This window comes from Balaenoptera acutorostrata, chromosome 7 (assembly GCF_949987535.1).
Source record: "Balaenoptera acutorostrata chromosome 7, mBalAcu1.1, whole genome shotgun sequence".
Classification (NCBI taxonomy): Eukaryota; Metazoa; Chordata; class Mammalia; order Artiodactyla; family Balaenopteridae; genus Balaenoptera; species Balaenoptera acutorostrata.
In genome coordinates, this window is record NC_080070.1 from 31,153,311 (window position 1) to 31,176,738 (window position 23,428).

A 23,428-nucleotide genomic window follows, 5' to 3' on the forward strand; every position below is an offset into this window, starting at 1 on the left:
CAGAGTCACTGGCATGAATGACTGGTTTTGAGCTGAAGCCATTCACTGGGTTAACTAGCCTAGGATGAAATATAGAATGGAAAGGGAAGGGCAGGCCTCAGACTGAGCCTACAGTATCCCAGGATTTAACAGAAAAGTAGAGGAAAGTGGGCAAGCAAAGGTCATTGAGAAGGTGGGAACAGAGAGGTAGGAGGAAAACAACACAAAAAATTATGTTGGTATAGGAAAAAAAAAAGAGTGTTACAAGAAGGAAGGTGTGATCCCCTAAGCCGAAGACCCAAAAATTTTGACTGGATTTAAAAAGATGCCGGGATAAAAAGTGGACAGTGTAAATGCAGGTGGGGTATCATAGCAAGGTTTGAGAAAGTTGCTATCAAGAGGGTTTTGTTTCATTTTGTTCTTTCTTGTTTTGGCTAGGTTATGTACAGGGAATGAACGGAGTAATAGGGATGTTGGAGTTTTGTAGAGCATAGAGCAGGCTTGAAATAATCTTTTCAGAAGGTGGGAATGACAAAATGTAGTAGGATTACATGGCAATGATAGTCCAGTTGAGGTTAATCAACACACACTAATCATAGTGGCCCTAATTTGACGTGCACTGTTATTGTATCTGGCTGAGCCCAGCTATACAGATACAGGCCAGATAGAACAAATAGTTGCCTTCATCAGGGTTTGAGGATTTTCATGATCAAAAGGCCGAAGCCAGTGGGGCAATAGAACCTGGGGTATTGACATGAACATAGTGACATGATGATCCATGCAATTCAACCTAGTTAAGAAGAAAAATGAAACTAGGGGGAAAGAGTGGGAGCAGCTAGTGAAGAAAGAGAGGCCTCTGATAATGATAAGGTGTCAGAGGCCTCTCCTTCAGATGGGGTGAAAGAATGATCATATGCGGGTACTTCAACAATCAAGCTGATGAATGAAGGGAGGACAATCACAGTAACATCAAGGAAACTGAGGTGACGATGAAGTGGAAAATCATCCTATGGGGTATACTTCAATATTAAAGGCGTACTCACAAAGTAAGATGCTTAAATTAGTGGAGGTGATATGGTTTTGAGGGGTAAATATACAGCACGGTTGTGAGACTGACTGCCTGAATCATAGCAGAAAAGTTTGTGGGAGATGAGGAGGTCAAAATGAGGCACTAGACTCTAGCAACTAGGGTATCACACCAACATGCACCAACCCATTACTGCAAGCATTGGGTTGCAAAACACATGAAAGGATGCTCAACATCACTAATCATTAGAGAAATGCAAATCAAAACTACAGTGAGGTATCACCTCACACCGGTCAGAATGGCCATCATCAAAAAATCTACAAACAATAAATGCTGGAGAGGGTGTGGAGAAAAGGGAACCCTCTTGCACTGTTGGTGGGAATGTAAATTGATACAGCCACTATGGAGAACAGTATGGAGGTTCCTTAAAAATAGAACTACCATATGACCCAGCAATCCCACTACTGGGCATATACCCTGAGAAAACCATAATTCAAAAAGACACATGCACCCCAATGCTCATTGCAGCACTATTTACAATAGCCAGGACATGGAAGCAACCTAAGTGTCCATCGACAGATGAATGGATAAAGAAGAGGTGGCACATATATACAATGGAATATTACTCAGCCATAAAAAGAAACGAAATTGAGTTATTTGTAGTGAGGTGGATGGACCTAGAGTCTGTCATACAGAGTGAAGTAAGTCAGAAAGAGGAAAACAAATACCGTATGCTAACACACATATATGGAATCTAAAAAAAAAAAATGGTTCTGAAGAACCTAGGGGCAGGACAGGAATAAAGACACAGACGTAGAGAATGGACTTGAGGACACGGGGAGTGGGAAGGGTAAGCTGGGACGAAGTGAGAGAGTGGCATTGACATATATACACTACCAAACGTAAAATAGATAGTTAGTGGGAAGCAGCTGCATAGCACAGGGGGATCAGCTTGGTGCTTTGAGACCACCTAGAGGGATGGGATAGGGAGGTGGGAGGGAGACACAAGAGGGAGGAGATATGGGGATATATGTATATGTATATCTGATTCACTTTGTTATACAGCAGAAACTAACACAACACTGTAAAGCAATTATACTCCAATAAAGATGTTAAAAAAAAAAAAGAATTGGGTTGCAGAAGAAAACTGAAATAAGTGTGCTCAATAATTGAACAATTACTGCTATTATATATCAAAGAAATGTCAAAAATTAAACACACATTTTTCTCTAATAAAATGCAAATGTAGAGACAACTGGACAAATAAACCCAGAAGAAGTTATGGTTTATTTAGTACCTGAAAATTCTTCTACTGTTAGTTATTTCCTAATTGAAAAATTAATTTATCTAAATGAAATATTAATGTTTGATGCTATAGATAACTTAACAGTCTTCAATAATTCTTGAAATTTTTATTTTACTCAAATGGTACTTTACCATTTCACTGGATTGTCCAGCAGATTTCCATTAACTAGCCACTATCAACATGATCAACATTGATGTGAATGTTGAATCTTCCTTTAAATATCCTACTTCTTAAATAAAGTCTTCTTAATTACAGTATTGGGAGGATGGGGCGACTAGTCACAATTCCTTCTCTATCCATATCATGTCAAACTTCTACCGCAGGAAATTTTCAAACTTTTTCATTGGTTAGGATTTCAACAGAACTAACCGAAAGCAGGGAATTTATATTTAACATGCGAATGCAGAATACTTGATCTGGTATAAAGAAGTAGTGCCAGAGCTTCTGCAGAAGCTGTAGATTTCAAAGGGCTGCTGTTTTAATGTCGCCTGAAGAATCTTAAAGTGAAAGCATTAGGATGTTGGGTGACAATCCAGGATGATACTCTACTAGAAAGCAAAACTGCCAGAGTTTCCTGAAGAAATTAAGAGCTCAGAAAGCATTTAGAATATATTTCAAACTACTATAGCCTCAGTGAATGCATTGTCTTAGAAAAAGCTAGCAATACAAAGATCCTTGGTGATCAAACAGAGTGGGGAGCTCAGGATAGAGTGACAGCAGCCACATAGTTATTTCAGGCTTAGAGGTGAAAAACAGAAACTACAGAAAAATAAACTATATAGGAGACCACAAGGAGTGGTGTAGTGCATGTACTATTCGTAAATTTTTCAAAAGGAGTAAGAAAAGATGAAGAACCAAGGTGAATCCAAATAAAAAAGTAAAGTCTTGGTAACAGATTACCTGCAAACCTAGTAAAGTATAGTGAGATTCTTAAGCTCTCTCTGCAACCTATATGATAAGGAAATGGTACATCAAGACTCTGAAAACAGAAGAACAGAACTGAGCAGAACTTATGATAACCCAATCATAAGACAACCATTGTTGATTTCCTAGAGAGAGAGATGATATTGAAACTATGCTCATGACAATTCAGTAATTCTGAATTTAATTTTTATTTATTTGTTTGATTTAAACATGTAACTTCTCAGTGACTCAGTTATCAAGTTTATCCATAATTGGATCAAATTATTATAAATCAATCTCTTTTTGTTTGTCTCCTGATTGAGCAATCCCAGCGAAGCCTTCTTTTTAAGATTCTTTTGGACCAGGAAGAACATAAATAAAAAAATAAAATGTAGTATGATATTGTTAGAAGTAAAATACATGAATTCAGCTTTACCTACTGACCATCTGGCTGCTAGATGGTACTCAGGCAGGGATAATTATGCCTATGTATAGTTCTTGAAAGATGCAATTAGTTACATGAGTTGCAAAAGCCCTAACTAGGTAACTGAAGAAAATAGTACAATCAAAAGAGATTCACAAGGCCCAAGTACTGCTACATCATTTGCTACTTACCATTTCCATAATACTGGGAAAGACACTATATTTCCAATCCTCAATCTCTTCTTCTGTAAATGATAACTAATATAACCTATATATTATATGATGTTTGAGCATTCACTATGAAAATATAGAAGTGAAAAACAGGTATTACATGTTATTTTCTTGCTAGTATATTTTCAAATACTTCTTTGGTGTCTTGGTGCTCTTTCTTCCTCTTTTCTTTTATGTATACCTATTTATCCAGGGTCTTTTCTTTCTATGTATACCTCCCCCTCTTTCTTTTATTCACACATACATATAGTCACACCCAAAGAGTGGATCTGACCGGGCTAACTTGATAGATAACTGTAGTTAGAACAGAAATATTTCTTCCTTTTAAACTTCTTTTAGCATTGTTAAATTTGAACTGTAAAGAATTTATTGGGTTCACCAATATCTGTATCTGAGGCTAAGTTCTTGAAAATAGTGATTGCAAGAAAATAAGTTAAGCTAGTCAACATATAACCAGGTATAAAGTAAGAGTAAAAAAAGATGTGTGCTTTTCCCCATAGGTACTGTCTCAACAATCTTCAAGGATAATGGACAAGTAAAAATTTAAATAAAAAAAAATACCATTTACGGTAGTATCTAAAAACATGAAATGCATAGGAATAAACTTATAAAAATATGCTCAGGATATTTACCTTGAAAACTACAGAACATTGTTAAGAGAAAGTAAAAAAGACATAAGTATTGGGACATACCATGGTCATGGAATAGATGACACAATACTATTACGATGCTAATATTTACCAAATTAATCTACACATTTAATGCAATAGCAATTAAAATTTCAGAAGGGATTTTTGTAGAAAGTGACAAACTTAATCTAAAATTACACAGAATTACAAAGGGCCTATCATAGCCAAAAGAATTCTAATGAACATAACTGGAGGAATTGCACGATTTCATTTAAAGACTCAGTATAATGCTATAAGTGTAGTGGTATAGAAATAAGTGTCATATTAGCATAAAGACAGCCATATTCATTAATGGAATAGAATATGGAGTCCAAAAACTGACTCTTACACATGTGGTCAGATGCTTTTCAATGAGCAAAGGTAACCAATGAGAAAGGGTAGTATTCTCAACAAACAGCACTGTCACAACTAGATATCCATATTTAAATAAATAAATAAGGGGGAAAAAAGAGAGTAATCTATATCTGATTCTGCTCCTCAGTGACTAAGAGCACCAAACTCCCGGTGGTGTGTGTGTGTGTGTGGAGGGGGGGGTAGAGAGGTCATTGGTCACAACTAACTCATGAAGTAATAGGGAGTCCCATTTTGAGCTGAACAGTAATGGAGTATAAAACAATTTCTAATACTGTGTTTGGATAATGCTAATCTTAATCTCTTTTGTTGTATATTCTTCATTTTTCTCGGACGATGTCTTTGGTGATCTTACTATCTTCACTACATGGTCTGTGTAAGTGTTATCATCTCCCATGTCTTCACATGTTGTATCATGGCATGCAGTGACTTGCAAACTTTTATCTCTAGATCAGATCTCTCTCCTGGGTTCCAGATATGTAAATTTGAATATCTCTTTGATAGATTCCTCTGGATATACTACTGGGACCTCAAGCCCAACACCCACCACAGATTCAGCTCACTGTTTGTCTTCCTTCATTATGCCTGCCCTTCACCCCATTCTGCTCTTCTTTTGTTCCCTGAATTGATGACTGATACTGCTTTTCACTCAGTTTCCAGAGTTACAAGCTCAACATTCATTGTTAACTCCTTCCTGACTTTCATATCCCTTCAGTCATCAGGAGTTTAGGATTATATTCCTTAGATTTTTTTTTTTAACGTCTTTATTGGAGTATAATTGCTTTACAATGGTGTGTTAGTTTCTGCTTTATAACAAAGTGAATCAGCTATACATATATATCTATCCCCATATCTCCTCCCTCTTGCGTCTCCCTCCCTCCCACCCTCCCTATCCCACCCCTCTAGGTGGTCACAAAGCACCAAGCTGATCTCCCTGTGCTATGCGGCTGCTTCCCACTAGCTATCTATTTTACGTTTGGTAGTGTATATATGTCCATGCCACTCTCTCACTTTGTCCCAGCTTACCCTTCCCACTCCCCATTTCCTCAAGTTCATTCTCTAGTAGGTCTGTGTCTTTATTCCCGTCTTGCCCCTAGGTTCTTCATGACCATTTTTTTTTTCTTCGATTCCATATATATGTGATAGCATACGGTATTTGTTTTTTCTCTTTCTGACTTACTTCACTCTGTATGACAGACTCTAGGTCCATCCACCTCACTACAAATAACTCAATTTCATTTCTTTTTATGGCTGAGTAATATTCCATTGTATATATGTGCCACATCTTCTTCATCCATTCATCTGTTGATGGACACTTTGGTTGCTTCCATGTTCTGGCTATTGTAAATAGAGCTGCAATGAACATTGTGGTATATGTCGCTTTTTGAATTATGGTTTTCTCAGGGTATATGTCCAGTAGTGGGATTACTGGGTCGTATGGTAGTTCTATTTTTAGTTTTTTAAGGAACCTCCATACTGTTCTCCATAGTGGCTGTATCAATTTACATTCCCACCAACAGTGCAAGAGGGTTCCCTTTTCTCCACACACTCTCCAGCATTTACTGTTGGTAGATTTTTTGATGATGGCCATTCTGACCAGTGTGAGATGATATCTCATTGTAGTTTTGATTTGCATTTCTTTAATGATTAATGATGTTGAGCATTCTTTCATGTGTTTGTTGGCAATCTGTATATCTTCTTTGGAGAAATGTCTATTTAGGTCTTCTGCCCATTTTTGGATTGGGTTGTTTGTTTTTTTGATATTGAGCTACATGAGCTGCTTGTAAATTTTGGAGATTAATCCTTTATCAGTTGCTTCATTTGCAAATATTTTCTCCCAAAAGACCCCGAATAGCCAAAGCAATCTTGAGAAAGAAAAACAGAGCTGGAGGAATCAGGCTCCCAGACTTCAGACTACACTACAAAGCTACAGTAATCAAGACAGGATGGTACTGGCACAAAAACAGAAATATAGATCAATGGAACAGGATAGAAAGCCCAGAGATAAACCCCAACACACATGGTCACCTTATCTTTGATACAAGAGGCAAGAATATACAGTGGAGAAAGATAGCTTCTTCAATAAGTGGTGCTGGGAAAACTGGACAGGTACATGTAAAAGTATGAAATTAGAACACTCCCTAACACCATACACAAAAATAAACTCAAAATGGATTAAAGACCTAAATGTAAGGCCAGACACTATCAAACTCTTAGAGGAAAACATAGGCAGAACACTCTATGACATAAATCACAGCAAGATCCTTTTTGACCCAGCTCCTAGAGAAATGGAAAAACAAAAATAAACAAATGGGACCTAATGAAACTTAAAAGCTTTTGCACAGCAAAGGAAACCACAAACAAGACGAAAAGACAATCCTTAGATATTTTTGAACTAGACCTTTCTTGTCCATTTCTGCTGCCACTGCCTTGGTGCAGGCCCCCATTTCTTAAATGAGTGATTATAGGAGCCTCTTGGCTTGTCACCAGGATGACCTTTCAAAACTGTAAATCTGAATATGACAATCTTCCTATAACCTCTCCTTGACTCCCCATCACCTACTTAATCAAGAACCTGCACAATCAAGTGAAAACTCTTCAGTATGGCTCTCCAGCCTCACCTTTCACCTCTTACCTATTCATATAGTACTGTTCAGTAATATCAAATTATTTTAAATTTCTAGCATATATGAAGGTGTATCCTCTTATAGTTTCACAATGCACATTAATATATTAAGGGCTCTATGAAGACCTGTTATACGGGAACTTGCTTACTTTTTTTTTTAATTGAGAAGTTCCCAAATATATTGAACTTCTAAATTTCACTCCTGTCTTTACTCCTTCCCCAGGAGTAGCAATCACATCTCATAGGACTTTCTGAAGTTTTGATGACTATGATCTGGAAAATACTTATTTAACGGATGAAATCAAAATCACTTAGCCAGACATTCAAAAGACATTATTCCCTGACTCTCAGCTAATTTTCTAGCCTTTCCACTCCATACAGAAGCTCTTCATATATCCATACTCACCCTTATCTAAAAAAATCATTTTATCTTCTCATCTCTCTGTCTGAGCTATGGGCATTTCTTCAGCCTAGAATGCCTCTCTGGCCCTGACCCATCCTTCATTATTCAGCTCAATTCCTCCCCTTGGTTTAATGTGTGGCTCACCTCTTCAATGAAGTGATCTTTTTCTATGAACCCCTTTAGCAATTATTGCCTAAGCCATTACTTTGCAATTAATCATGTACTACTTTGTCACATATTTCTGCTATTGACTAGAAAGTTATTTAAATTTTTAGCATGCATCTGTTTTGCCTTTCAAAAAATGTCTTTAAACTCTTTGACCTATACCTGGATTCTCTTACTGTTCACCCAGGGCAAGTACATATAGCAGGCACACCATAAATGGCTGATCTTTTGTCGCTGCTTCTAAACCAGCAGAAGGGATTTACTAAAATCATAAGCTTTTATATTAATGCAGTGAAAGAGAATTTCAAATGATGGGGAATTTACATATTTTATGTTGTGCAAATGAGGCTGACTTTGAGATTCCTAGAAGAAATAATGCATATCTTAAAGACAGCACTTTGAATTTTATTTGAAATAATTATTCTTTGACAGGGAAAAATAACTGTATTCAAGAAGTAAAGACAAATTTCATCCATTACGATTAACTATTGATGCATCATAGTTACTTCATCAGATATTTTATACCTCTCCTATTCCACTGGAGAACAAATCAATTACATTAAAATATTTTTTCTGTGATTAGAATTGAATTCTAAAGTAGCACCTTTCTGCCTCCTACACAAGACAAGTACACCTACCAGAAAGCACACAACTGAAAAATGAAAGCTACAAACAAATGAATTTTCCTTCATTTTTATTACTAACCAATACCTACCATACCATGACAGAAACCAATAAACACTCAATGCAATTTACAGTTGCACTAGCATATGGTATTTCCCCAAGAGCTTTCCTGATGTCTAAACCACTACCTTGAAAAGTATTGAATCCTCCTACCGTCATTCTACATTTAATATCTGTCACGATTCTGCCTTTAGAAAGACAAATTAGTCATATGATGATAGGTAGTTCGGTAACTACCTGACAAATCAGACTTTTTAAAAATCTGTTGTTCTCTTAATTTTGATTTGGAGGTGACATTTACTGTTATGAATTTGGCAGATATAACCTTGTAATGGTGTGCATGTAGCTGATATATTTTAGTGCTTATTTACTTATTTTACTTGAAATATTTATGTAAATATACATGGAAATGTGTTTTTTTATAAATCTCACATTAAAAATTATTCTGTATTTTTGGCAAGTCATCAGAATAAGATGCCATCTTTGAGTAAGATGTATTTTCCATTACTCTTCCTTGTTTCTAAACCTCAGTTGTATCCATATCAATCCTCACCACTCAGTACACCTGGACCTGCCCAACTATCAGTCACCCTTGAGGAAGGTCGGGACACCCCTGGGATTTGCCACACGAGGTACTAGCCGTGACAGACTTTGTAAAGTCGGCTTGAAGTAGCACATGGTAAATGTTAACTTAAAAACTGAAAATAACAAATGATGTACTGGACTTACTTTAACACAATCTTTATTACATGTTTTGGCCTTTAAAATGCTAAAGCTATACTGGATATTTTTATTTCTGGTCCTTTTGAAAAAATGTGGATCCTCTGCTTTCTTAAGATAAGTTGTGAAATTTAGATGGAGGCATTTAAATCCCAAATCCAGCTGCTTCTCTCCATCATCTTGTTAACTGCAAATAAACAGCATTCAAACTTTGTTAAATTTGTTCCCAAAAGGGTTTTTATACAGTTAAATATGAATTGGGGGGGGGTGAATGAATCCACTTACATATTACAATCTTATTTCAACTTTACCTATATAGAATGAAGTCCCTGATTTTATCTGCAGTGCCTATCACTATGCCTGGCATTTGTTATTTGATCCATCAATGGAGAGAGCGGGATACAAGAGGAAACATTCACAAAGAGCCTTGAAAAAAAATCAAGTGTAATAAAAAACAATCCTATAGCTCTTTTCCTATATCACGCATTTCAAAAATGAATCTAAGAGAGGTTAAGAGAAACTCAAGTTATTGCTGGCAGAGCTGGGTCTAGAACCCTAGCTTGAAGCACAGGCTCTTGCCCCTGTGGGATGCTTGCTGCCTCTCTGGGATGTAAGGACTGACAGGAAACAAGCACTTCTTCCCACTCAGTGTAATAGCATACCTTTTTTTTTTTTTCACAAAATCTAAGGGGTTTTCTCATTTTCCTTGCTTTATGCCATTTCCTCATCTTTAAAACATGTTTAGAAAATTCAACAAGCTATAAACAGTATTTTTTTATTAAGAGATGTGACATTAAGAGATGTCACAAATGTAGAGAGATTCAGTGTTGGCTGTATTCTACCAGCCATGCTGTAAAGGTTAGAAAAATGACATGTACTAATAAGACCCGTGGCACTAATGAGAGGATCTGATGCCACATCGTATCTTAAAATCCTCCCCAGGGTTCATTACTATGCCATGTTGATCATGTCATTTTTAGTAAATTCAAGAGTGACTCATTCCTGGCTGACAGCTAAGTGCAGATACCGTTATGTTACCTCTAAAGCTCTGTCAGTGAACTTGTCAGAAAATAAAGCAGAGCCTCCTTACTAGGAAAACATAAACGTCCAAACTTCCCAGTTTTTTGTCTTAACATACTGAAATTTCCTGTATGCTCTCTACTGAAATATTAATTTTCAAGCATGGTCTGAACAAACGTGCTTTACAAAAAAAACTCCTCATTGTGCCTTCACACAAAGGTTGTATTATCCTTTTTGTCTTGGAAATAGATTTCTATTTTTACATTAGTTTCAACAATGTGCAAAAACCCTTAGAAATTTTTTTCAAATACCCTGATATTTTCATTTATTTCTTTATATGCAGAAGCAAAATTAAATTTCTATTTCCCTAAACAGAAAAGACATTTTTTGTATCTGGGCAAGAATGCCTCTAAATGTCTCTTTGATAAATTGTGAAATATGAGTGTTGATACATAATTATCCTAATGTGTGTTTTTCCCAAAGATGATATGTTCTTACTTTAATTGCTTTCATACAGTTAAAATTCTGCATGTGGAATTGTTTTCAGTCATCTGAAAAAACGTTGAATTCTATTCTGTGTTGATGACCAGGTAATTTGGGTAAATTTCTGAACCAATCTGTGGCTCTCATCTCTGGGGCATCTTCTTACCTGACAGTGAGAAGTCTCCTTCACACACCTATGGTCACAAATATATAGTTCAGTTTGGGTTAATCTCTGAAAAGGAGAGCTTATAAACTCTTGGGAGCTTTGGCTCAACCATCTTGTCATGTGGACAGTGCATGAGAGAAAGCCAGCCTGCCGAAGAAAAGAGAATCGTGGAAATATGGAGGAGACAGAGACAGAAGAAGGATGCGTACATTCCCTGAGGTCCTGACCACTTCCCAATTCTTGCATGCAATCCTGAGTTCATTCTGCATGCTTTGATTTTTCTGAGACAATTTATATTTAATCAGTTAACCATTTTTTTCTTGTTTTGCTTTGCATTGCTTTTCTACTTAAGCTTTCTCGATTTGGTTTGTTACTTGTAAATAGAGTCTTATTTGGTACCCAGGCCTCAACTGTTGTTGGTGGTGGAGGTGTATGTGTGAAAATGACATAAGGATAGATTCGTTTTCTTTAAATAAATTGGACTGCCAGAAATAAGGCTCTGGTAGAATGGGACAAACTACAGATTAATGGGATGAAAAAATTATAGGTATCCATCAGGCTGGGTCCATCAGGGAAGATGCCTCCAGAAGTCAATGGACAAAATCAAGCAGGGTAGAATATCTTATCACAGAGGTTTTACAGATAGATAGTTCATGGTAAAAGAAGAGGGAGGAAGGATATTGTGCAATCTCATAGCTGAGAATATGACTGCTCGTGGTGACTGAGATCTAGGGAGAATACAGTATTTAAATTTGGGGCTGTTCCATTTGTGGCTATAAATACAGATACCTTGAAAGGTGCTGTTACAACAGAGCTCATCTACTAAAAGTGGGTTATAAAATCGAGTCTGGTTGCAGAAAAAAGGTTAAGTGCTCGAGTACAGAAACCCCGTGGTTCTCGACCAGAGGCGATTTTGCCCCTTTGGGGATATGTGGCAACATCTGGAGACCTTGTTGGCTGTTATAACCAGAGTAGGGGTTTGTTAGTGACATCCAGTGGGCAGAGGCCATGGATACTTCTCAACACCTTGCACTTCCCAGGATGGCCCTGCACAATAAAGGATTATCTGATCCAGACATCAATAGCGCCGAGGCTGAGAAACCCTACTTAACCAATAAATAAAAACAAGTGGAATCTTTCGATACTTCAGAGTGAATCTCCAAACTCCAGGTTCAGAGTCCTCCTGGTTCTCATCTGTGGAGTTAAATCAGTTTCAGATATTGAATAAGGGTTGTGGGGAGAGGAGCTTATCCTTGATTGAGTCAAGGTCCAGTCCCAACTGGCACATTTAGTCACTGCAGTTATTTTGTGTGTGTGTGTGTTGTTTTTATTTTTATTAAAAAATTTTTTTTCCAGTCATTTAAAAAAAATTTTTATTGGAGTATAGTTGCTTTACAATATTGTGTTAGTTTATACTGTACAGCAAAGTGAATCAGCTATACGTATACATATATCTCCAATTTTTTGGATTTCCTTCTCATTTAGGTCACCACAGAGCAGTGAGTGGAGTTCCCTGTGCTATACAGTTGCAATTATTTTTATATATTATTTTTCTCAGCCTATGGTTAGCCTGCAGATATAGGACCCAACCTAACTGTACCTCAGTCGCCTCAGAGCCTTGTCAGTACTGGATTCTCGAAGGCTTAAAGCAATTGCATCCTGACACACTAAGCCGAAACACAGAATTGGCACAGTGGCCTATTTCATTGTATGCCATAGCAGAAATACTAAGCTAGGAGCACCATACTATAACAAGAATATTACAGAAAGAGAAAACATTTATAAGACTTCTAATTTGATGTCTAATAACTTGAAAAGTCAATATAAACGGAAACAAGAAGATGATTCTATAATTTTACTTTTAAAAAGAAATACAGGAAAATGTTGATGTGTCAGTGCAGAGGTATTTCATCTACCCTGGCTCTGCATTAGGCCTAGGAATGTACATCTATTTGTGTTGTACAAAGATTCTGAACGATGCAAAATTTCAGAGAAGCACCCTTACACACAATCACCAAAATATGGGAATTCAGCAATTATGTTTGACTGACTCTCCAGGAAACTGCATCAGAATACTCCTACCTTTGACTCCAGTACTCATTGTTTTAGTTTCCTATTGCTGCTGTAACAAATTACCAAACCCTAGTGGCTTAAAACAACACAAATTTATCATCTTACACTTTTGGAGGTCAGAAATCTGAAATGGGTCTCAGTGGGCTACTTTCCTTCCTGGGGCTCTAGAAGAGAAACCATTTTCTTTCACTTTCCAGGTTCTAGAGGTTTCCCCTATTCCTTGGGCCACGTCCCCCTTCTAGCATCAAAACCAGCGATGATCTGAGCCCTTCTCAGGATGACATCCCTCTGGTTCTTACTCTTCTGCCTCACTCTTCCCTCTGTAGGGACCCTTGGTCCAAGAGGACAATACAGATAATCTACTTATCTTAAGGTCAGCCCTTTGCCATGTAACATAACATTTTGATAGATTCTGAGGATTAGAATGTAGGCATCTTTGTGGGAGACCATTACTATTGCTACCACTTTCACTAAAAAAAGCATTTTACAAATAAGTAGATACAGCTTACGAAGCTGTATTAGTCACAGAATCAAGCTTTGGCATTTGAAATGGAATAATTACATCAGACATTTAAAAAAAGATAGTAAGCAAAACCTTGAGGCTTTAAAAGAATTTCATGATCTTGTAGAAAACTCATTTCTTAATACAGTCTAACTTCTGGAATGTTCACAAAACAAATGTAATTTAGGAATGAAGGATTCTCAGGATAACATGACATTATCAAATAGTTATTAATTTTATTATTGCTGTAACATTAAGCATGGGATTTCTAATTTTATTAACCTTTTGATATGTCACAAAAATCCTGCCCACACTCCAGCTCTCCACCCCTAAAAATGTAATTCTCTTTAAAAAACTACAGAAGTTAAAAATACTCCTCCTTCCCACATTGGGAGTAAAATCAAAGCAAGTGCTATAGAGGACAGGGTGAATACTGCAGTCTTGTAGATGATCCTTCACATTGGTGATGAGGAACTCTGAGATGACATTTCAAATATACTGACAAACTCAGGATCATTGATATCAATAATAGAGTTGATAGTTTTCTACAGAATGAAACTACCCCTTGGAAGAAGTATGCTTTAGCCTTTGATTCACTTATTAATTTAGTAGTAATTTAGTAGAAGGGGGTGCAGGAAATCACCTAACTGCCTCACACATTTTTAGAAGAAAAAATAAAAATGACATAAAGGTAGATCAATAATGCATTTTTCCAGGAAACCAAGAGATTTCCATCATATCCATTCTATAGTGACAATTTCCCTTTAAATTATCACAAACCCTGATGAACATAATGATGCCTCTAAATAGAAAAAAAAAAAACATACTCGATTTTTTCTTTTTAAGACATCAAGGAAATAGACAGTGCATTTAAAAATGCTTACATCCTATAATAACAAAATGATAATGAGGACTACAATAACACTTTAGCACTTAATAGGGGTTTCCTTTATCCACAATACCTAAGTTATTCTAGAAAACAAATACAAAAAACCAAGCAAATGTATCTTCTCTAAGGTACAAAAAGTTCATGAATTTAAATAACTATTTAAAGCTACAGAATAGGAGAGGCTATATGGTATAGATAATTGTCAGATGATTTGCATGAAAAATAAGGAGTGTGAGATGTGTTACTGAAAACAAATGCCATATATCTTAGCTATCCTTTTATCTATCTATCTGTCTATCTATTCTATCTCTCTATCTCTCCATCTATCTACTTACCTATCTATCTATCTGTCCCTCAAATGCATTTTGAGGTCCTGGAAGGCTGAGAACATGTCTGTATTTCTTACATCCCATACAATGCCCAGCAGTAACTTGATCTTAGTAGGCAACATTGTGTTTTGCTTACTGCATTCTGCAGTACTGAATACTGACATTATCAGATACAGTAAAGTGATCAAATGACAGAGGTCTAATATAAATTTTTTAATTGCCAATCCATTGTTATCTAAGTTAAGTATATTCTATATTTCAAGTAATGCTTCCCAATTTTATTTATCACACTGATCTAATTAAACACCGTTGGCCCAGAGTAGCGAGTACTGACTGGTTCCCTAACTCAACTGTAATATCACGGGAAGGTTTAGCACTTCGTTAAAATTATAACCTCATCCGCTGCTAGCTCAATCATCTAATAATTTAAAATATGTAGATTGTGTAAGTAAAAAACATAAAAAGATAATCTGTATGAAATTTTAAAAATTGCAGGTACATTTTAAGTCCATGGGAACATAAAAAAATGCTGGAATTTGTTTATCAAAGTTTCCCCTGCTAAGCAACAAAATGAAGCATCTTTGGATGGTAATGAAAAACTTCACTCTCAGGTACAGTAGGATGTGATAATAATAACCTTAAAATAGCAACCAGCTTGTGATAACTGAAGAAACTACTCCGCCATTAATCCACATAATGTAACTGATTTGATATTGCCTTTTCCAATCTCTCTTACAGCTTAAGACAAAATACCATGTTCCAATTGAGAAAAAAATATTAAAAAAAAACTTTCAGTACATAGAAAAGCAGCATTCATGGTTCTCAAAAGCTGGACTATACTAGGTTGTAAGGTTACTACACTGCTCCTTGCTTTCTGTGTTCCTTGCTTTCTGTGTTCCTTGCTTTCTGTGTTCTAGGCAGCGCCCATTTTGTGGGAAAGGGATGAACAGGGGAAGCTTCCTTAATTTAGTTCCTTTCATCTGAAGATTTCAAAAGCTTTGCTGATGGCTATTATTTACAGTCGCTGAATAAATGGGAGCACTGAGCCAATGGGAGGCTATAAGCATTCTGTCAATGAATTACAAAGCAGTAGAATCTTGTTAAAACAAGTCGGAATGTAAAATGTCTTAGGCGTCCGGCTCAATTGTGAACTCATCTTCCATTTTTCTCAGCAACTTTCTCCATTTTAGAACTTTATTCTGACATTTTAAGATTAATAATGACCTTGCTCACTTGTTCAGAGTCATTGGCCCCTGATTGTTTTTAGAAATGTAAGCCAGCTAACGTGCTACCTATGTGGGTGCATGAAAAAGTGGGTGGGGAGAGGGTGTATGACATTATGACATGCAATTTGAATGTGCTTTAGGATATAAACTGTGCAGAGGAAATAAAAGGAGAGAAAAATAAGTCTTTAGACTGAAAATTGATGGAAAAGGAATAGAGGAAATTACTATTAAGTTTAGAGGGTTAGAATACCTAAAAAAGCAAGTCTACGACAAAGTAATTTTGGACAGGAGGCTACTAAGAGACATATGAGGAGAGGAGTTGTGTGCAAGAGGCAGAAACGTATGGGGCTAAAGATGGGGGGCAGAAAGATATGACTCCTAATAAATACAATAAAAATTTTTCATTAATGAAATACCTATGAAGGCGTTTTAAAGTCATGGCTCCCACACCAGGCCAATCATCTGAACCACCTAAAGAATGCTCATAAATCAATTCCCATCGTGTGCTCCCCGGAGATACTGATTTATTAGATCTGGCTTAGAGTCCAAGAATTTGACCAATACTTTTCAAAGATTCTGGGGAATCTGAAAGTATAAACACTGTAGACGATCTAACCTTCCACTATGACCAATACCTAAGAAGCATATCCAACTCTGGGAGCAGCAGATACTTTGCTAGCTCCCATCAACTAACATTGAGAAACTTAAAATAGGAACTGAGGAAGGATGGGTTTGTCCAGGTATCCGAAGTCACACTCAGAGTTTTCTGGTGTCAGTATGCTTGCATGATCTGTATCTTGAGATGCTCTTCTGTTACCTGGCCTAGATTGTTTTCTCCCTGCTTATTTCTTGGATAGTGACCCCAATGCAGCCCAACTGGAAGACTAGACTTTATCTGGATCCTTGGGCTGTCAAGCAGTCTGCCCACATTGTCAAGTTTGTCTTTAGCTTTACCTTCTATTCATGCAAACCTCACAAATCTAACAGACACAGAATCAGGGAAAGTTTGAGCAAAGTCTTTCACCAGTGTGCCCCATGAGCCCCTCAGGACTTTTCTTACACTGTTCAGTCCTCACTCACTCTGACCCTCTCAATTCAGAATCAGTGAACAACAGCCCAATGATTTTGTGGAAGTTTACCTGAATCAAGAAGAGTTCTTAATCACATGAATGATATTCTATCAATGTTTTTAAAGAGTGATCTTTGCTCCTGAAGCAGAAACACTGGTGGCCTTGTTAAGATGCATGTTCTCAGGCTGCATAACCTATGGAATTAGAATCCATGTGTGCAGAAGTTATCGATTTACATTTTAAAACTATATTTGCAGGTAATTTTTTGGCACATTAAAGTTTGAAAATTGTTGGAAAACACAGAGGTCATTTAATTAATTAGATAATTATTTACTTCACTAATTGCTTCCATAAACAACAATTTATTGCCTTCCATGTGCCAGGTGCTAGATAGGCTCTGGGAGTGTAAACATGGTTTGAAAAGAAAGTAATGCCTTCCAGTGTGGAGGACAGACAAGTCAACAGATGATGGAAATAGAGCGTGATTGGTGCTGTGATAAATAAGCACAGGGCCGTCTAAGCATGTGGAAGGTTTAGATGTTTTGGAACGTGGTTGTCTGACAGCTGTGCACTATGACCACATGGGTTTGCTTTAATGGGGTGCCAGTTGTTTTCTGTCTACTTTATACACTTAAAAAATCACAAAATGTTTCTTTAAAATTTTTCCAATGAGACCGCAGTGTTTTTCCTTATCGTACAGCCCTTTTGCATTTAGATATTTTAAAGTGGCATCATTGTTGATATAGAAAATTGTGTTCAGATGTTAACTTTAAAAATATCAGGGACTTCCCTGGTGGCGCAGTGGTTAAGAATCCACCTGCCAATGCAGGGGACACGGGTTCGATCCCTGGTCTGGGAAGATCCCACATGCCACGGAGCAACTAAGCCCATGAGCTATTTAAAAAAGAAAAAGAAAGAAAAATATCAAAACAGAAGAGCCACATTAAGACAACCAAAATGCTCTGACCTCTATTTTTGCTGCTACTCAGTGAGGTGATTATAATGTTTTGAGATAATATAACTGAGTTGTTAGTGTTTCATAGCCTTCCTGAAATTTTAATTTACATAATTAGTTTGGGATAAATTACCGGAAAAATACATACAGAAATTATTATGTGAAGAATGACAGTATAAAAGCCAAATCTGAACTATCTATACATTATTTGTTACTAGGTTTTTCCAGATGTTTGAGTTACATGAGGTTTTAGAAAATATGGGACATTTTAATACAATACTTCTAACACTATATAAAGATTTAAGGTTTTATATCACATCACATAAGTGACAGGACATCTAATATTTATTTTTTAAAGAGTAAAAGTAAAAGCCAAGGTTTTTCAAGTGCAAGAAGCCCATGATCAAACTTTTCTTTCTCTAATGCAATGTAAGCACCATGAATACACAACAGACGCTGCCCACAGAATCCACTGTGTTATCAGGGAGACAATATGGTGTGACAAGTGCTCTGATAGGTGCCACTGAACCAAATATACTGTGAAAATATTAAATATTGTGTTGTATACAAAATATTTAAATTTTGTGCATCATCTGCGTAGAATGTATGATAGCCATCACTAAAGGGAATACAAGATGAATAAAGCCCTAATATCTAGTACACTGGATGAGACGAAGACATATACACTATAATGTCAGTAAAAGTAAGGTAGATCTCAAGAGGAAGTACAAGCAAAGAGCTCAGAAAAGGGTGAGACTGACTTTAGATGGGGTGATAAATGAAGGCTTCATAGAGGGGAGAGAAGTGAGATGAGCCTCAGCATTGCTATCTAATAAATGTAAGGATAATAACAACAGTGTTCAATATTGCTATCACTTATTGAATGCCTTCTATTGACCAGCCACTCAACTAAGTGCTGGGCTAATAAGTTCTTATGAATAGCCCCATATTTGAACTAGATGTCACTCTCTTCATTTTACAAATGAAGAAACTGCAGTTATTCGAGTTTAAGCAATTTTGCCTATAGGTCACGCAGCATTATTGACGAGCCTGGATGCCAACCCAGGTATCTCTGACTTAAACCCGTGTATTTTATGTCACACTGCCCTGCCACCCTGTCCTAACAACTGGACCTAAATACAAAGAAAATCTGTGAAAAAATAAAAGGGTATCTATCAGATAGATCAGTGGTCTTCAGCTATTTGGTGTTATAATCTACTAAAAGGAACTGATGAAAAGCATGGAGTGTCTCCCTAGAAAAGTACCTATTAAACACATCGACTTACAATTTTTAAAAGTTTTCCCCTTGAATCTGAGATGAGAATCTGATGAAGACTATGGATCTTCATGTCTCCAAATTGTTGCCCATAAATTCAGTGCATTCACTGGCCCTCTCGTGTCTCTGGGATCCCTGTACCTCAGGATTGGGATCCCAGGAGAGGATGGTACCCTAGAACACAGGTAGTAAAATGGCAAAGGAGCTTATTCTGTAATAAGGTTTCTTTGCAACCTCAGATCTTTACTTCTTCCCTTCTGTTCAACCAACACACCCAGTAGGTACGATAATCTAGCTTCTCTCCATTGTCACCACCGCTAAGACATGGCCTCTATCAGGTGGCCTATTCTAACAGTTTCCTCATTATTTTCTTACTACAAGTTTCTCCTCCATTCTGGTCTATTCTCTACATTGCTTTATGGTATTTTTCTTATATGAAAAGTTTGTCACTCTCCTATTTAAAAACCTCTTTTGCTAGCACAAATAACAAAAGTAAAAAATCAACAAATGGGACAACATCAAATTCAAAAGCTTCTACTCGGAAAAAAAAAAAAGTCAACAAAATGAAAGGGCAGCCTATAGAATGGGAAAAAATTTTGCAAACCATATTTTGAATAAGGGGTTAATATCCAAAATATATAAAGAATTAACGTATATGAATAACAAAAACCCCAAACAAAATCTGATATTAACATGGGCAGACGAACTAATTAGACATTTTTCCAGAGAACATCGAAATGGCCAAGAGGTACATGAAAAAAATGTTCAACATCACTAATCATCACGGAAATGCAAATCAAAACTAGAATGAGATATCACCTCACACCTATTAGGATGGCTATTATCAAAAAGACAAACAGATGCTGGTGAGGATGTGGTGAAAAGGGAACCCTTATACACTGTTGGCAGGAATGTAAATTAGTCCAACCACTAGGAAAAACTATATGGAGGTTCCTCAAATATTAAAAATATATCTACCATATGATCCAGCAATTCCATTTCTGGGTAAAAATCCAAAGGAAATGAAAACAGGATTTTGACGAGATATATGCACACCCATATTTATTGCAGCATTATTCTCAATAGCCAAGATATGGAAACAACCCAAATGCCCACCAATGGATAAATGGCTAAAAAAGATGTGGTACATATATACACAATTGAATACTATTCAGCCATGAGAAAGGAAGATATCCTGCCGTTTATGACAAGGATGGACCTTGAGCATATTGTACTAGACAAGGTAAGTCAGAGAAAGACAAACACTGTACAATATCACTTATATGTAGAATCTAAAAAAGTCTAATCTGTACAAAAGACAGTAAAATGATTGTTACCAGGGGATGGTGGATGGGGGAATTAGACTGATGGTGTTTAAGGGTACAAACTTGTAACTAGCAGTAAATAATAAGCCATAGGGATCTAAGGCACAGTATAAGAAACATAGTCAATAATACTGTACTATAATAATGTAATGTGATAAATATTGCCTCAGTGGCAATCATACTACAATATACAAATGTATCAAAGTAAAAAAACCTATTTCGCTTGCTTTTTACACTAATTATGGAACTTCTTATCAAGGTATGGGCCACTCAGTATTCCACAATGTGGGCCCAAATCATATTTATCTTTCATTTAAAAACCAACCAGACCTGTGTGGGCCGCTGCCACCCCCCGGGCGCAGACATGGCACTCGACCCTGCAGAGCCGCATCTCAGATGAGTCGAAAAAGATGTTTTGATCCCTAAAATAATGAGAGAAAAGGCCCGAGAGAGATGTTCTGAACAAGTTCAAGATTTCACTAAATGTTGCAAGGACTCTGGAATCCTTGTGGTAGTAAAATGCCAGAAAGAAAATTCTGCATTGAAAGAATGTCTAACTGCTTACTATAATGATCCAGCCTTTCATGAAGAATGCAAAATGGAATACCTGAAGGAAAGCGAAGAATTCAGAAAAACTGGAATTCCTACCTACCAAGAAAAGGCTGAGGAAGCTTCCCACAAGCATGTAGGCAAATATTCAAATGATACTCAGGAACGCCAATGTTCATGGAAATCACAGTCACCTGAAATGATGGACTCAAGGAAGTGTGTTTGCTTTATCCTTAATAATGGAAATAATTTTATCTGAAATAAAGATTTTTTTTAAACTTAAAAAAAAATAAAAATAAAAAATAAAAATCAACCAAATACCTATTCATTATTTGAACTATATACATTTGTTTGTGTTTACTTTTCTTATTTTTTCCTTTACTTTTTGATAAACTCCTACTTATACTATTAGAGCTAGCTCAAGTAGCTTCTCTGTGAAGCCTCTACCAACTTCCCCACCCACCCACTCACTCACTCACAGGACACTTTGTTCAGGTATCTCTTGCAGCCATGTTTTACAGTAATGGATCTATTTTACGTAAGTATACTCTGCAGAGGTGTAAGGCTAAGGTCACAGCCCATTGATCTTTGTATCCCAGTCATCCAGCACAGTGCCTGGAATATAGTGTGTGTTCAGTCAATAATTTTTTATATACAAAAGTGAATGAAAGATGAATGAATGAATACTCATTGACTAGAAGTTTCATATTATATCCAGGATAGCTCTCAATGTACATTTTTTTCTAGTTTGCTTTTACAAAATTTATTAGTGTTACTTTCAATTATCACTTCTACTAGGACAATGTCATTATTTTGTTGTTAAAGGAAATTGCACACACACACACACACACACACACACACACACACATTTATCCCAGTATTGCTGCTATGCATTCAGAAAATGGCTAATTTTACAACCATCTGGTTGACATATAATTACTTATAATATATCTGGCAGGCAAAAGAGCAATATATATATATATGTGTGTGTATATATATATATATATGTGTGTGCATATATATATATGTGTGGTGTGTGTGTGTGTGTGTGTATATATATATATATATATATATATATATCAAAACTGTTCAAGCTCTTGGAAGCAGTGATTCAGTGTTTAGAAAGTTGTTCACCATAAATAACTGTATTTAATCATTTAACTCTAATCTTGTTTAGTATAGCAATATTTTTAAACAGATAAAACCTTGAGATATCTGAAATTTCTAACTAACATGATAATATAGAAGAATATTTAATCATATGGGGAAATGTTAATTACATATTGTTAAGTGAACAATGAGTTACAAAACAGTGTAGATACTAGGATGAAAGACACTTGAGTAAAATATACATTGTGGAGTCCAGGAAGACATTTAAGAGAAAACAGCACTGGAAAACAAATTTATTATTTTCCCAAGCACTAGCTGTAGAATCATGTGTGTGTGTGTGTGTGTGTGTGTGTGTGTGTGTGTGTGTATAAAACTTTAATAAAAACATGCCCCACGTGCCATAAAATGATTACAGATGTATGATAAATGCTAATTTTTATGAGAGCCCCCAGGGAACTTTAAATTATTAGTAAAAATACAATTATACCACTTTATTCCTTCCTTCATTCTTTTCATTTATTCCTTCAGTAACCTATGGATGAGAGTCTAATAGGTGTCAATACTGTGCTAAATTCGTAATGACCAAAATGTTTTACTACCCTCATGAATCCCAAGTTCTAGCTACTAAGCAGTGCCTAAGAAAATAACCATATGTATTTACAAGGTTTTATGGAAATTTATGGAGGTAGGAGGGGAAAGGGTTAGAAAATTGAGATGAATTGGACTTTAAAGTTTGAATTAGGCTGAGTTGACGGAGAAGAAAACCAGTGTCTCAAAAGAAGCGGCAAGAGCGGAGGCACTGGAGGTTCAAAGGAAGTTTTGGGTGGGAAAAGTGAAGTGTCCTCTGTGTCTGGTTTTGTATTGACCCTAAGAACTACAGGAGATAACTCTGGAAAAGAAAAACAGGCAAAAGTGAACAAAACACACACTAATGGATTTTCATTTCAT

At 36.4% G+C, this 23,428-nt stretch overlaps 1 protein-coding gene and 1 pseudogene across 1 annotated transcript in view; one reads left to right on the forward strand and one right to left on the reverse strand.

Moving 5' to 3' along the window:
• The window catches only part of KCND2 (potassium voltage-gated channel subfamily D member 2), a 490,117-nt gene that overhangs the window by 340,259 nt on the left and 126,430 nt on the right, over positions 1-23,428 (reverse strand). The window lies entirely within an intron of this gene.
• Positions 21,186-21,510, forward strand: LOC114237051 (COX assembly mitochondrial protein homolog; annotated as a pseudogene).